Source organism: Pygocentrus nattereri, chromosome 11 (genome assembly GCF_015220715.1).
Source record: "Pygocentrus nattereri isolate fPygNat1 chromosome 11, fPygNat1.pri, whole genome shotgun sequence".
In the NCBI taxonomy this organism is placed as follows: domain Eukaryota; kingdom Metazoa; phylum Chordata; class Actinopteri; order Characiformes; family Serrasalmidae; genus Pygocentrus; species Pygocentrus nattereri.
In genome coordinates, this window is record NC_051221.1 from 15,120,251 (window position 1) to 15,134,624 (window position 14,374).

Here is a 14,374-nt window from a genome sequence, read left to right on the forward strand (position 1 = left end):
CGCTGTTGATCTGCTGCTGCTCAAACTGTTTGAATGTGTCTACAGCGTTTTATTCACCTTTCTCATTTTCATAATCATTCAAATGAAATTTTGAGTGTCAGATTTTGAAACTTAGACCTATTTATATAAATAGGCTTATCAGCTCAAACCAGTCTGGCCATTCTTAATTGATGTTTTTTCTTCATTGCATCTGCGTAAACTCCAGAGACGTTTGTGCATGAAAATCCCAGGAAATTAGCAGTTACAGGAATACTCAAACCAGCCCGTCTGGCACCAGCAATTATGTTACAATCACTGAGATCATTTTTTTCCCCATTCTGATGATTTAGACTTTACCTGAAGCTGCTGGCCTGTATCTGCACAATTTTAAATATGTTACATTTCCAAGATTGTTTAACACCCCAGGGATGATGCAGATGCTGATATTGTAATCTACCACTCAAATCTTCCCATCTTTACTGAATATTACTCACACTGTGTGTTCAAAACAACACATTTTCAGGGTTATACAGGAAAGGTACTCGTCTCTGTGGGGAATAAGAAACATGCTTTTGCTAACTGCCTGCCTGCTCTGCTCAATTAAGTGTTATTTTAATATTTTGTATTTGTACAGTGTATGAAATAGACAAACCCATTTTAGGCACGATTGCAGTGCTAAATGTGCATTTCTGGGTTTAATTTAGCGATCATCTGCCATTCTTTAATTGAGCATTTCCTGGAGTGTTTAAGGTAAATGAAAGTCAAGTTCATAATCACTTTGCCAATGTTAATGAATGGAACCCACACCGTAGAAGTACATGAGGGAAATCAAATATGAAGTCATCAAGCTGACAACAGGCTGATTCTGTATTGGTTACACAAGGGCAGCTGATCAGTCAGCTCTTTAGGATGGAAGGTTTTTATGTGTAATTTGGCTTTCAGAGAAGGCCTAATACTTTCTGTGAAAATAAAATGTCAGTACATGTCTGTAATTTTTAGTTCAGTTTCATTTAACAATATTGTCATGATTACTGCATTTAAACTCTACACGTATTATACTAATTGTTGTAATACTCTTTTGATTGCTTTGTTTGGAAAGAACAACAGAAAATGCAAGCTGTCTTATCGGTTAGGACTTCAGGAGCTGAACTGAAGGCCTAATGTGTCAGATTGACCACTAACATGATTAGGAACTCACAGTGGAATTGATCATGTGTCAAGTGAGACAGACCAACTTGTTAAAAAAAAGTCACTGTATGCTTTCTGGAATAGGCCAATGACGTTGAATGTGAGTGTTAGTCTGACCAATGCTTCATTAAGATATTAGAAATTGAAATTTGGAACAGCTCTGTTTGAGAGGTCTATTGAGGGAATTTCTGGAAAAATTGCTACAAGGTAAAATATATGTTAATATCTGTTCAAGCTTTAAATAAATAATGAAATATCTTTTACAAGTTTCAAATATCTGTGTTTATTAAAGAACTGCTAATGCGCCACTAGAATCCCATGAGAGCTATCATTAATTTGCACTATCATTTATTCTGAGTTTTTGACCAGTATGGCCCTAAGGCCTCAGCTCTAATAGTCATATACGTTGTGTCCAGATCTAAGGCATTTTACAAGATTAAGACCCTGTTGTTGTGAATTTTAAATTGTGGACATAAAATACAGAATAACAGTGATCTTGGGAGATCAGTTTACCTGCATACTCTTTAAAGATTCAGAGTCAAAGGGAACTTAATGGTTTAGAACCCCAAACAGCAGTTGTTGTGACCTAGAATGTATTGATCATATCAGGCTCATGACTACCGAACACCTTTTCAGAGTGAGGAGCACATGGAGGTTGGAGACAGCAGCTGGCTGCAGCTGAAGCTCATTAATGGAGCTTTGAACTTAATGAATGAGTGAGACACTCCAGAGTGTGTCATCCATGCTGACAGCAGCCTGGCACAGCAACAACCCAATCAGCCCCACTCCGCCTGCAGGAGCGTGTGTTACTTTAACGTTGATTAACTGTTTCAGAGGGTCCACTACAGCTTTAATGGACAGAATTGGTAGGGTTAGTCTATACACTAAAGGGCAGTCGCTCGATTCTCATGTTGTTGTGTCACATGGGTCCCATCAGTCCGGTGCATTCAGCACTTCCCACTGCAGGAGGTGAAAGACTGTTTCATGAACATCACTTCCCTTTTCCACATAAACACCTAATTGAGTCTGAATCAATGTATTGACCTCTTAATTTTAGAAGTGCCATGGTTTAACATAATCTATACCTTCAGATAGGAACTGCTTAAATATGTGACACTAATAATGCTGAGTATGTAAGAACCACTCTGTCTACCCTCCTGCAATGATTTTAGTCCTGTAATGCTTCTCCACAGCTCATTAACGATCACACCTAAAGACACACATTACATTTTTAATTTAATATAGTTCCCTGTGCGTCAGTCAAGACATGTTTAATATCCAAATTTTGCCATTTGTCTTAAAATGGCTAACAAGTCACTGTTATCAGAAGAAAACCTAATATCTCCAAAATGACAAGTTCACAGGAAAAGGAAAAAACCTACTTGACTTTTAATGTAAGTCAATGTAATCAGAATTTTTTCCCAAGTCATTTTGAGCCATTTCTTTTGGTCCATTCATCATGAAATTTACAAACACACCCTCAAAACATATCTCAACTCACTCAAACTTCATCCAAGTCTTTAGCAAGTCTTACTTGGTTTATGACATTAGATGCTTGAGCAAAGCAACTTGTGGGCATTTTGTGCTTTGCAAACATCAGGGTTAATTTTCTAGAGTACCTACCTGATAGATTACATAATATGGCTTAATATTGCGCTCACACAGTAGTTAGAATAGCTCCTGAATAACTGAATATTAATCATTAACTACAACTTCATTGAGCACTTAACACTTAGAACGTAGAGCACTTTGTTGTATTTGCACAGGATTTATTTGTAGTGCCAAAAACTGGTGGGGCAAATAGAAAAAGTGAAACTGTGGCTGACTGACTGATGACAAAAGATGAGTTAGCCATTTATAAACTAAACCTTTGGTTCATTTCACCTGCATTATAAAGGAGGAGAAGACAGTTAATTGGTAGAAATATTAGAACAATTAATGGGATAGCACAGAATGATACTGAATAACTTGCCATCTATTTACAGTCAAAGTGTCACTATTCAATAAAAAAGCTGCAAACAATAGGTGCACGAACAGCAGCCAGAACCACACAAAAGAAAAAAAAAGTTTTTTTATGAATTGTTTGAGGCAAACACTACAAACTATTTATACAATATCTGTTCCATATTTTGCTTGAGAATAAATACATTTTTTGAAATGTTAATGTAACTTTCAGTTTCAGGTTATATAGCTCCCTACTCAAATGTTCAGGTTTCAGGTACACATTAGGTCTTGTATAAGCAGAAATATCTACTCTCCTTTATTCTGGCTCTGGCTCCACCCAGAGAGAAGACTTTGCTAGCTAATATCTGTGGAGAACATGACACATAGACATCAGTAAAAAAAATGATGCATTAGTCCAGAAAATAGAATATATAATGGATTAGCGAGTTGTAGTATTTTTTTGCTTGGAGCTTAAATGAAAGCAAAGTAACCACTCTCTCTCAGGCTGCAGTACTCGCTGGTGAGTTTGTGTTAATGCACAAAAGGAGTTTTGTTTTTAAGCCGAGCTCGTGGAACACAAATGACACAAGTCTTAAGACCAGCCAGCTTCACAAAACCCGCTCACCAAACTGTAACTTGGCCTCAGTGGAGTGTTATTACTGCCACAAACCAGGACACATAGCTAGTGAGTGTTGTGCGCTAAAATGTAAACAGGAGCGCCAGGAGAAAAAGGGTGGGGTTTCATTTGTCTGAAATGGAAATTTTGATTGGATTTGCCACTGATTTCCACTTTCTCTCTCTGTGTTGTTAGACTAAGATTTTAGTTTTAATGTAAGCTTTGAAAAGTGGTGGGGTAATGAGGGGTCAAATGGGGGGTCAAATGCCCACTCACCCTAGCATTTTCAACGGCCATGCTTCTAGCATGTGTGACAATATTTTTGCATTTTACAGCCCTGCTAATGCAGCAGGAAAGTAGCTCTACTCAGTATGAATAAAATGTGATATTGACTTAGACATGCAGTTTTCATAGTGCTAACTGCTTTGGTATAAGCTTCCAATACTTATTAGCTACGCCCATCACTGCCCAATACATCACGGCTGAACCTGAAGTTCAAGGGTCAAACCACCGATGCACACCTATGCTACAGAGTCTGCCTACACTGTAGCGGGCTTTTCAGATGTGTGTCCTCTAGGAGGCGTAGTTCACAGCTGTTTCTTTTGACTTTGAGAATGTTCTATTCAGTCCAGTTCCTTAAATTACATGAGCCACTAAACTGCACTATTTCACGTAATGAATGACTTAGCTGGGTTTCTGTGTGAGCTACAGAACGTCCTTTTAATTAACTGACTGCATGCCCGACTCTGATCATGTCAAGAATTTGACCCTTGGGTATACGGGTTAGATCAACTGTAAGCTAGAGCGTGCTAAATATAGAGCATGTAATTAAGACTGGAATGTGCAGAAACTTTTTCAGATCAATGTTGGAGTTTTGAGAAGAGTTCTTTTGAATCCTTTTTTTGCCAAGATAGTTTTCAAAGGTCCAAAATCTTCAGATTCCTGGTGACCAGTTGAACCAAAAATGTTAAAATGGTGCCCTCAGTCTCAAGCCTAATGACTATAAAGTGCCTTTTGGTAGCTGCCCTTACTAAATGTCGCTCTTTGTTGCTGGTCTCAGGACAGAAAAAAGGCAGAGAATATTTCTTGTGCAATTCTTTTAGAGAACATTTCTCCTCTGGGTGTTACATCTTCTGATTAAATTGCCCCCACAGCAATAACTTAAAAAAAGGCTTTTCCAGAATCCCCTTGTAGGCTGTTGGAGACAAAGTACACCTTTTTTCAACAGAAAAAGAAACTGAACAAACAGAGAAAAAAGACTGAATAATGGTCTATAATGCTGAAGTTCACAGTTTAAAGAACTGCAGTACCAAACCAAACATTGCTGAACTTTCCTAAACTTTTCTTGGAAAAATCAATATTAGAAGAAATGATTCAGCTAGAGAGACATTTCATGCGTTATATTTTGGCCTATTTAACAAAACAGTGATGAGTAATGCTTTTCTTCTCTTTCTCTGTGTTACCAGGGCAATTTCTAAACATTTTGAGACCTTAAAGGAATAGTTTGGCAAAGAAATCAAATTTTCAATATTTTCTTGCTGTCCTAAATGCAATTGATCAGCTTAAGACATGTTTTAAGTCAAAATTTCAGATCTTTAGATTAGAATCGGTGCTGCTAGGCTATGTTGATAACAAACATAGCTCGTGTTTCTCTTTATTCACGCACAAATCTTTCACCTTTTGCTAAAGATTTCCGTGGAGGGGAATGTTGACGAGTTCTTTTGGGGCAGTTGCGGGCTGGAGATCAGTTCGACCCTGTGACCAGAAGGTTGCCGGTTCGATCCCCATTGCCGACAGTCCATGACTGAGGTGTCCTTGAGCAAGACACCTAACCCCCAATTGCTCCCCGGGCGCCGTGGATAGGGCTGCCCACCGCTCCGGGCAAGTGTGCTCACTGCCCCCTAGTGTGTATGTGTTGTTTCACTTCACGGATGGGTTAAATGCGGAGGTGGAATTTCCCCGTTTGTGGGATTAAAAAAGTCTCACTTAACTTAAACACTGAATATCAGCAGTGACCCAACAGAGTGGTGCAAGCAGAAATAACTTTTGGGTTAAGCCTGTGAAAAAGTGAGTAGGACAAGTTTGTAGATATAATTTCAAAGCACACTAGTGTCCTACAATGTTATAAGGCTCTAGCCTATTTCAGTCATCACCCTACCTATTCCAAAACAATAGGAAATACAAGAAACACTGCTGCAGCCTTCACTATAAAGCATGCATCTGCTCACCACAGGCACGTTTACCCAGAAGACAGTATAAAATCAGCCAACACGTACAAATATAAGAAAAAATACACAGCAAAATTAATAACCTAAACCTAGCCTAAAGCTTACTGCCACAGTGGGAGGGAAAAATGTTCATGATATATTTATTTAGTAGATATTTACTTCAGCATTTTGACACAGCCCATTTTGGCTTTTATAATAAAAGAGCATTGTACCAAATCTGAGTATAAACCTGACTGACAAAACTTTGTTTTTATCTTGCCAAAATTATATTAATATTTAATTTGTTTGTTCCAAATATGTTTCATATTTTATACAGTCATAAAAGGTATAATAAGTGAATAATACTGTACAAGTGAAAGTGAACACATCCTCTAAAGGGAACTTAATCATAGTGTTTTCCTGATCATTTTAGTGCACAATTTCTGTTTATTTGCCAAGTTTAACATATTGAAAAAATAAAGCATTAAATATCAAATCTGCCATAACTATGTTACATAGTCTCAATATGTTAAATTCATAAAAAACATTTTGTGAATGTGCATTAAAATGTGCAGAAGTGTGTTGTCTGTAGAGGATGTGTTCACTTATTTTTACTTAGAAATCAAGAAAATGTTATTTGATTGGTGTGCCAAGACTTTTACATATGACTGCATGTAGTATGTTCTACATAAAGAAATAGAGTTTTAGGAGTTAACAGGTGTCGGCTGTGACAGTATGAGAAGAGCATTGTATGAAAGTTTTTGTAGAAAATTTTTAGTGTATTGTTTAAAAGCAATGCTTGATAGATAGATAGAGGATAGATCCTCCCACTACTCCATGTACTCCTTTGTTTTGGTCTTCCATGTGCGTTTGTTTTGGTTTAAGTCCTGCCCCCTGTTTGGTTTCTCTGCCCCTGATTGTGTTCACCTGACCCTCGTTATCCCTGTGTATTTAAGCCCTGTGTTTGCCTCTTGTGTTTGAAACTCTTTGTTTGATGTCTCGGTCTCTGTTTGTTGTTTGATTCTCTTTTTGCTGTGTTTATTCTGGTTCATGTCATGTCTGCCCCCCGATCTATCCGTGTTGGCTCTATGACCCTGGACTGTCTTGACTATGACCCTGGATTTGTCCCTAATAAATCTCGCTTATGCGTCCGCCTCAGGCCCGCCTGCCCCCCCCAGGACTTTACAGCCCCTTTGTTCCCGCCCATCCCGCCCTTGCCTGTCTCTGTTCCTCGTGGTCCTTCTGTGCCTCCCGTGTCTGCTGTTTCTGTTCCTTCGTTTCTGCCCTGTTCGGTCCCTGGTTTTGTCCTGTTCCCTACTGTTGTGTCTGTGTCAGTTCCCATTCCTGTTGTTGTTTCTGTTCCTGTGTCTGTCTTGGTGCCTGCTCCCCTGTCTTTTGCGTGGTCTGTCATTCGTTCTTGTTTTCCTCGTCCTGTTTCTCCGGTTGTCTCTCGTTCGGCGTCGTTTTGTGTTGTGCCTCCTCGTTCTCCCTCCGTTTTTCGTCCTCGTTTTGTTTCATCTGTTCCTGTGTCTGGTGTTGTGTCTCCATTTGTTCCTGTTTTGCGTTCTCCGTCTGTGTCTGTTCCTGTTTCGCATTCTGCCTCTGTGCCCGTTTCTGCCTCTGTTTCTGTGCCTGTGGTTCCTGCTCTGGCTTCTGTTTGTGTGCCTGTTCATGTTCCGTGTTCTCCTGTTTCTGCTTCTGTGTCTGTGCCTGGCTCTGTCTAGTTTGGTTCTGTCCTTGTTTTTGGTCTCTTGTCTTTGTTTGGTTTTGATTTGTTTGGCGCGCTTCGGAGCCACACGCCTAGGTGGGGGGATCTGTCACAGTTGGCTCCTCCCACTACACCATGTGCTCCTTTGTTTTGGTCTTCCATGTGCGTTTGTTTTGGTTTAAGTCCTGCCCCCTGTTTGGTTTCTCCGCCCCTGATTGTGTTCACCTGACCCTTGTTATCCCTGTGTATTTAAGCCCTGTGTTTGCCTCTTGTATTTGAAACTCTTTGTTTGATGTCTCGGTCTCTGTTTGTTGTTTGATTCTCTTTTTGCTGTGTTTATTCTGGTTCATGTCATGTCTGCCCCCCAATCTATCCGTGTTGGCTCTATAACCCTGGACTGTCTTGACTATGACCCTGGATTTGCCCCTAATAAATCTTGCTTATCTCCGCCTCATCGCTCCGCGTTACAGATAGATAGATAGATACGTAAATCTTGAAGGGAAATTGCAATGTTACAATAGCAAGACACATCATTGCACATAAACATACATATACTATGCAGAAAAATAGAAATAAATCTAGACATAAGTTAAAGTACAAGAGAAATAAAAGTATATTTTACAGCTTGTTGTCCAAGTGCACACCCAGTTAATTGTAGGTCCTGACCACCTCCACATCAACTCCATCAATGGGGACTGGTGACAAGGCAATTTTGGACTTCCTAAAGTCCAGCGCCATCTCCTTAGTCTTATTGATGTTTAGCTGGAGCTAACACAGTCTCCTGGGATGTCCCAACACGGCACACAGCCATGTCTGAGACACAGCCCTGTAGTCGCACATACTGAGGTCGTCCAGTCAGATAGTTCATTGTCAATGAGATGATGGATTTATCCACCTGCATCTGCCGTAGTTTCTCCCCTAACAGCACAGGCTGTATGGTGTTGAATGCACTGGAGAAATCGAAGAACATGATCCTCACAGTGCTGCTTGACGTATCCTAGTGAGAGTACGTTCTGTCCAGCAGGTAGATAACTGCATCATCCACTCCTGTCACATCTGCCCCCGACCATTCCCCTCCCCGCCACTGGAGGTCACTGTCACCAGAATTTTAGATGGTCTCTTGACCCTTTGGCCTTTTTTAGTCAGCCATCTTGTGTGTATATATACCCTGTGTTTGCACATGTTCATTGCAAAGTCTTGTTTGGTCTACCAGCAATTCTGAGCGTTTGTATTTCTGATTTTTTTTTTTCTGGTATTTTGATCTTTTACTTTGTTTGTTCTTGACTAGTCTTTTGGATTTGCCCCTTTGGATTTGTTTGCTCGTTGTGACCTACTTTTCTGGATTTTAGTAGGAGGTCACTGCAACCGGTTGATAATCATTCAGTGCTGTCGGTTGCCTTTTCTTGGGGTCGGGAACCACACATGTTTTCCACAAACATCTGATGATGAATACATTTATGAATGTAGAGTCTTAGTTCTGGTTAAATTATTATATTATCTTATCAGGTTTTGATCTGCACTGAGGACTATGATAGGCTGGTTTGAGACAATTTTGGACAGAACTTTGTTGGAATTGGGTCCATTTCAAACTGATTCGGGTCGGGTCTGGATAAAATTTCTCTTGCTCATACTGGGTTCAGACTCAAAACTGGATGTTTTCAGATGAAAATTTCAGGCCCAATTACAGCTGTACTATTAATGCCCAATTCAGATCTTCAGAACTGCAAACATATGAAAAGCACTAAAGGGAAGGGACTTTAAGTGGTTCATGACCGTGCATTCATTTACTCATCTTTTTCAATTGTTGCATCAGTTTTACTATTTATTTAGGGTCATTTCACTAGCGAAGTCTGCTGAAGTCTGCATGCCAAGCAGATTCTCTGGCAGTTCACAAAACGCCTTCGTGAGCCACTCTGTGAAGTAGATGAAAGGCAAAGTCAGATAGATGGTCCTATAGCCGTGTGCACGCTCTGTAATACGCTAAGTCCAAGAATCTGCGGGTCTAAGCAAGGCCAGAGATTGAATCTAACGGTTTTATTTGAACCATTACAGCCTTAATATTGTGAGAGCAGGAAAATGGTCAACAATCAAATTAGTTAGCATTAATTTCTTGAAGTTGTTTTGCACCTGCTTCTCCTCTTCTGTCTTATCTATCTTCTGGATATTTTCATGATCGTTGTATAACTTTTTATATTCCCACATCACTAAATCTGTAAATTTGGGTACTTTTTCCAAATTACCTTTTGCATTCTTTTCAGGTGATAAAAAAACACACAAAAAAACAAAAAAAAACAATCAAGAAAGAAAATACAAACCAACCAAAAACGCTACATATTTGGGGAGCCCCCAGGTGGCACTGAGGCCCTGAACTAAAGCATATACAGCTAATAGAAAGAAACAGCCCTGCATGTTGTCATCTTCACATGGAAAGTAATTTCCATGGGCACATCGAGTTGTTGTGGAAAAATAAAACGGTTGGGGTTGGGTTGTGGTTCTGTTCGCTCTGTGCTGCTGCATTCTCCTCTGCTGCCTCAGAAACACATGTTTGGCCTGAGGACAGCACAATATTCTCTCTGTTCCAGGCCTCATCACTCCACAGCCATGGCTGTCTCCTTTTGAGTAATAATCCTGCTCTCCTTCACTTTTTCATGTGCAATTAAAAATAATATTTCTAAAAACATTTGCTGACTGGTATCCAGGTGGTGTGTGTGTGATAGGGAAATGCGTGTATTCTGTTCTGTTGTAGAGCAGCAGAGTGAGCCTGGAGGTGCTGCGTTTATGGTTTTGCCCAGTTTGAATGACCTCTTAGCTGCAGTGAAGCTCTAAACAAATTTATTTCCATAATACTGCATAATGCTTCTATAATAATTCACATTATATCATATACTGTATACTTTTACCTTTGCTTAACATTCTGGTAGCGCAGTCTTACAGTAATATAGCTGTTGTATATTGTGTATACTTATGTGGTAGTGCTGGGTGGAATATTGTCTGTACTAGTATGTAATATTCATATTTTGTGATTTTGATTGACATTTAGCATTATATTCTACTTTGTGCTCTTGATGCACAATCAGATTTGGCAGATTTTTGTTCCAAACACAAAATCAGAAATCAGTCAGTTTTGGTCGATCTGCGTTACAGTTCCAGCTGAGTCAGGGACATGTTCACTGTAGAAACGAGCAAAGCAAAGCACTGTAAAATGCAGCGATCCGTTTCTCCCTGGTTCAGATTTTGTGGTACCAGCTGAGTGGTGTCAGAAAGAGTTTCAAATTTGCTGGTACAAATTGGGTTTAGGCTTTAATTTCATGCCTACGCAGATCAAAAAAACTTACTTTGGATTGTTTGGAAGGAACGGAAACCCCTAAAAATGAAATAAGTTGATTCTCTTCTTGACATGTCCTTTCTGTCTGGTTCTGGTTCTTGTTTCCAGTACCAAATAAGGTTCTTTTTGGTGTAACCGTATATGAAACAAAACAGAACAAAAAGACTATATCAGGAAGGACATTCATTTACCATGGTGGACCAGCAATTAGGAACCAGGAGTTCATGAAATGAATTAATACAGACTTAAGTATCATTGGATACTGTGATTAAAGGCTATCAATACTGCTCATCATTACCCACCACCACCCCAACTAAAGTAACTGCCCCAGTTGTCCCAGAAGAAATTCTTTAGTAATTCATGTTGTTGTTCATTGGGTGACACTGTATGGTGGTGTTCACAAGGCTACATGACACCTATTTAAGCCCTTCATGATAACTTGCATTGACCTATAAATATGTATATCCAAGGCATTTGTGGTCGTTATAAAGGTTGCATTTGACAATTTTAAAGTTAAGTTGAACCTCTGTGGTATAACACAACCTGACATTAGGTTGTCATGACACTTTTTGGGGTGAATATAGACCCAGACTTTGTAGCTCAGTGACTGTCAGAATACGTTTTATTTGACAGCTTGCTGAGTCAGACTCGGTGAACAAAAATGATCATATTCTGTGATCATATTCTTTAGATAGAGAGAATTTCATAATATTTAAGCTGCATCACATCAACATTATGCCACTGTGATAAGCACTAATCTGCAAAGTCACTCATTATAATGTGCTATGTAATTTCACCTAAAAAGTGACCGAACAACCTAATCTGACAGGTCTTTTGTTGACAAAAGTAGCTGGACAACACCTGTGGGAATACGTCTTTGTAAATGGTTATGTAGTTTTAAGACAGGCGTCATGATAGGCTTATATAAGCATCATAGAGCCTTATGAAGTTTAGCAATTAATGGTGTTGTGTAAGGAACAATGGATTTTCAGTGGAACTTCTTTCCCCAGTCCTTCTACTCAAGACTCACAGCACCAGTCACAAAGCAACACACATTCATCCAGCCACACTCTTGAACACCATTTTGAGCTGAGTGCTGTACTATAAGGAGGTTAAGCAGTCAGGAGGAGAAGAGAAACAGGTTATATAATGGCCTGGAAGAGAAAGAGAGAAGGAGAGAGTGGAAAAAAAACGAGGGGAAGAGAGGTGCCTGATTACTCCTAATAGATGCAGGCCTCTCCCTGTCACTCTGGATGTGTAGGCCAAGAACACACACACACACACACACACACACACACACACCCCGACCGATTTTCAACATCCAGCACTTCAAAACTGCATAGTTCCGGCTGCAATTAACTTCTCACTCAAAAACCATACACATGAAATGTTAATTAGAAAGTTAATGGCCCAGTCAGGCTCTGTGTGTGTGTGTGTGTGTGTGTGTGTGTGTGTGTGTGTGTGTGTGTGTGTGTGTGTTTTGTGTCTGGTTTTGTACATTTGGAACACTCAGCTGTAGCACACTTTTATAAGAGTACTTAATAATGAGCATTATCAATGCTTTCCAGAGTTACTCACCTATAATTATGTGCCTTATTTGGAGACATTTCCAGCTCATCTGTATTTGTATATTGTTTACTCATCCAACACTAATGCAGCAGTGGCTTTACATTGTTAATATCCCTTCTGAAGCATCGGTGATAACGATGAAACCATGTTAAAGCAGTGATTCTGTGAAAATTCTAATTTACATATATTCCAAATGTGGTACATCAGCTAAAGCATGTTCGTTACCATACTGTTCTAAAGCTGAACAATAGTATGGGCAAAATTCAGGCTTCAGAATTATTTCTCACAAACAAACCTGGAAACTGAGCCCATTTTTTGGATATACCAAAATAATATCTAGTGGAATAATTAAAAATAAACCTGAATGGTTTAATTATTGTCATGTCAATCTTTAGTAACATTTTACAATTTAAGTGATCAACTTATCCACAACATTGCTAATACTGTAAAATTTGAATATGAATCTGTACTTTTTTCCTTTCATAATCTCTTTATTATTTGTATTTTAAAGCTGTTTATTAAATTTGATGGTGTCAGAAAAAAAAATGTATCTCCATTTTTATCGTTTTTCAGTTTTTGACATAAGTTGAATGTGCCTGCTGCTCTTTGCATTGTATGTAAAATTCAGAATGAATGGGCCAAAAGAAATGACCCAAAGTTACTTGGAAAGAACGTAACGTCTGGTTCCATTGACTTACATTGAAAGGAATATAGGAGTTTTCCTTCTCCTGTAAATTTATCATTTTGGAGATACAAGGTTTTACAGCAGATACAGCAGCAATATGATAAGAAATTTTATTACATTACTGCACCACATTGAAGTTTTTCTTTTTACTTATGCCACATAACATTTCAATGTTTTGATTCATTTTTTTTTTACATTTTGCAAGGGACACAAAGTAAAGTGGTTCCATAGTTATAATACAAAGTCATTTTTTGTCTAAAAACAGTAGAACAGTGAATAAATATTTGGTATTGATAAACACATGTGGGTGCATTATGCTGAGGGGAATTGGGGGAGAAAATACCAAGAAACCTGAAAATAGAAAAATGAATGATTCAACTTTTGGTGGTACCATATAGAGCTTCAGTTCTACCAAATTAGGTCTACCAAATTATATGAATATTATTATCTGTCTGATGATTATGGCTGTTTCAAGATTTCAACCATCTTGTTCTGAATCAAAGCTTTTCTTTTCCATAAAACTGAATGTTTAGTGGTCAAAAATCATTAGATCTTCTATCGAGAAGACCTTCACCATTCCCCATTATGGCATACTCATATGGTATTATGATTATGGATTTTTATGGGTATAATTTGAGGTGGTTTCTTGAGAACTATTAATTTTGTTCATTTTTAAACCAATCAGCAGCCTGTAAACTGCATGGCTACATTATCACATGCTTGTTGCAACCATGTCAAGTTCTTACATTGGAATTCCATTACTTTTTCAACATTTTTGCATTATTAAATGATTAAAATGTAAACAAAAACATTCAGAGTGGTTTGATGTGAAATGTTCTCTCCATGTCTTTGTCCATCTTACAGATAACAGTACCATAATTATAATAGCATAATTAAAGAAACAAACTTTGGACATCAAACAGAGGAAAATCTGGGATATTTTACAGCAAAACCTGGAAAGAAGTGAAGCTGGGGTGTGTTTGTATTCGGGGCTGTTTGTGCAGGCTGTGGGTGTCTTGACAGTGGGTCATGCCTGGCTGTGTCCATGTGCTCCCGTAACCCCTCATTTCCTTGGCCGCTAAACTCCAGCTCCTCCGCTGTAAATGATCCGGCCAGTGGAAAACAGGCCTCCGCACGCTCGTTGTTTGTTTTC

The 14,374-nt window shown here is 38.9% G+C and overlaps 1 pseudogene; it reads left to right on the forward strand.

Annotated features, from left to right (window-relative positions):
• The first annotated feature begins 5,366 nt into the window (after positions 1-5,366).
• Positions 5,367-5,451, forward strand: LOC119264464 (annotated as a pseudogene).
• The last annotated feature ends 8,923 nt before the right edge of the window (positions 5,452-14,374 follow it).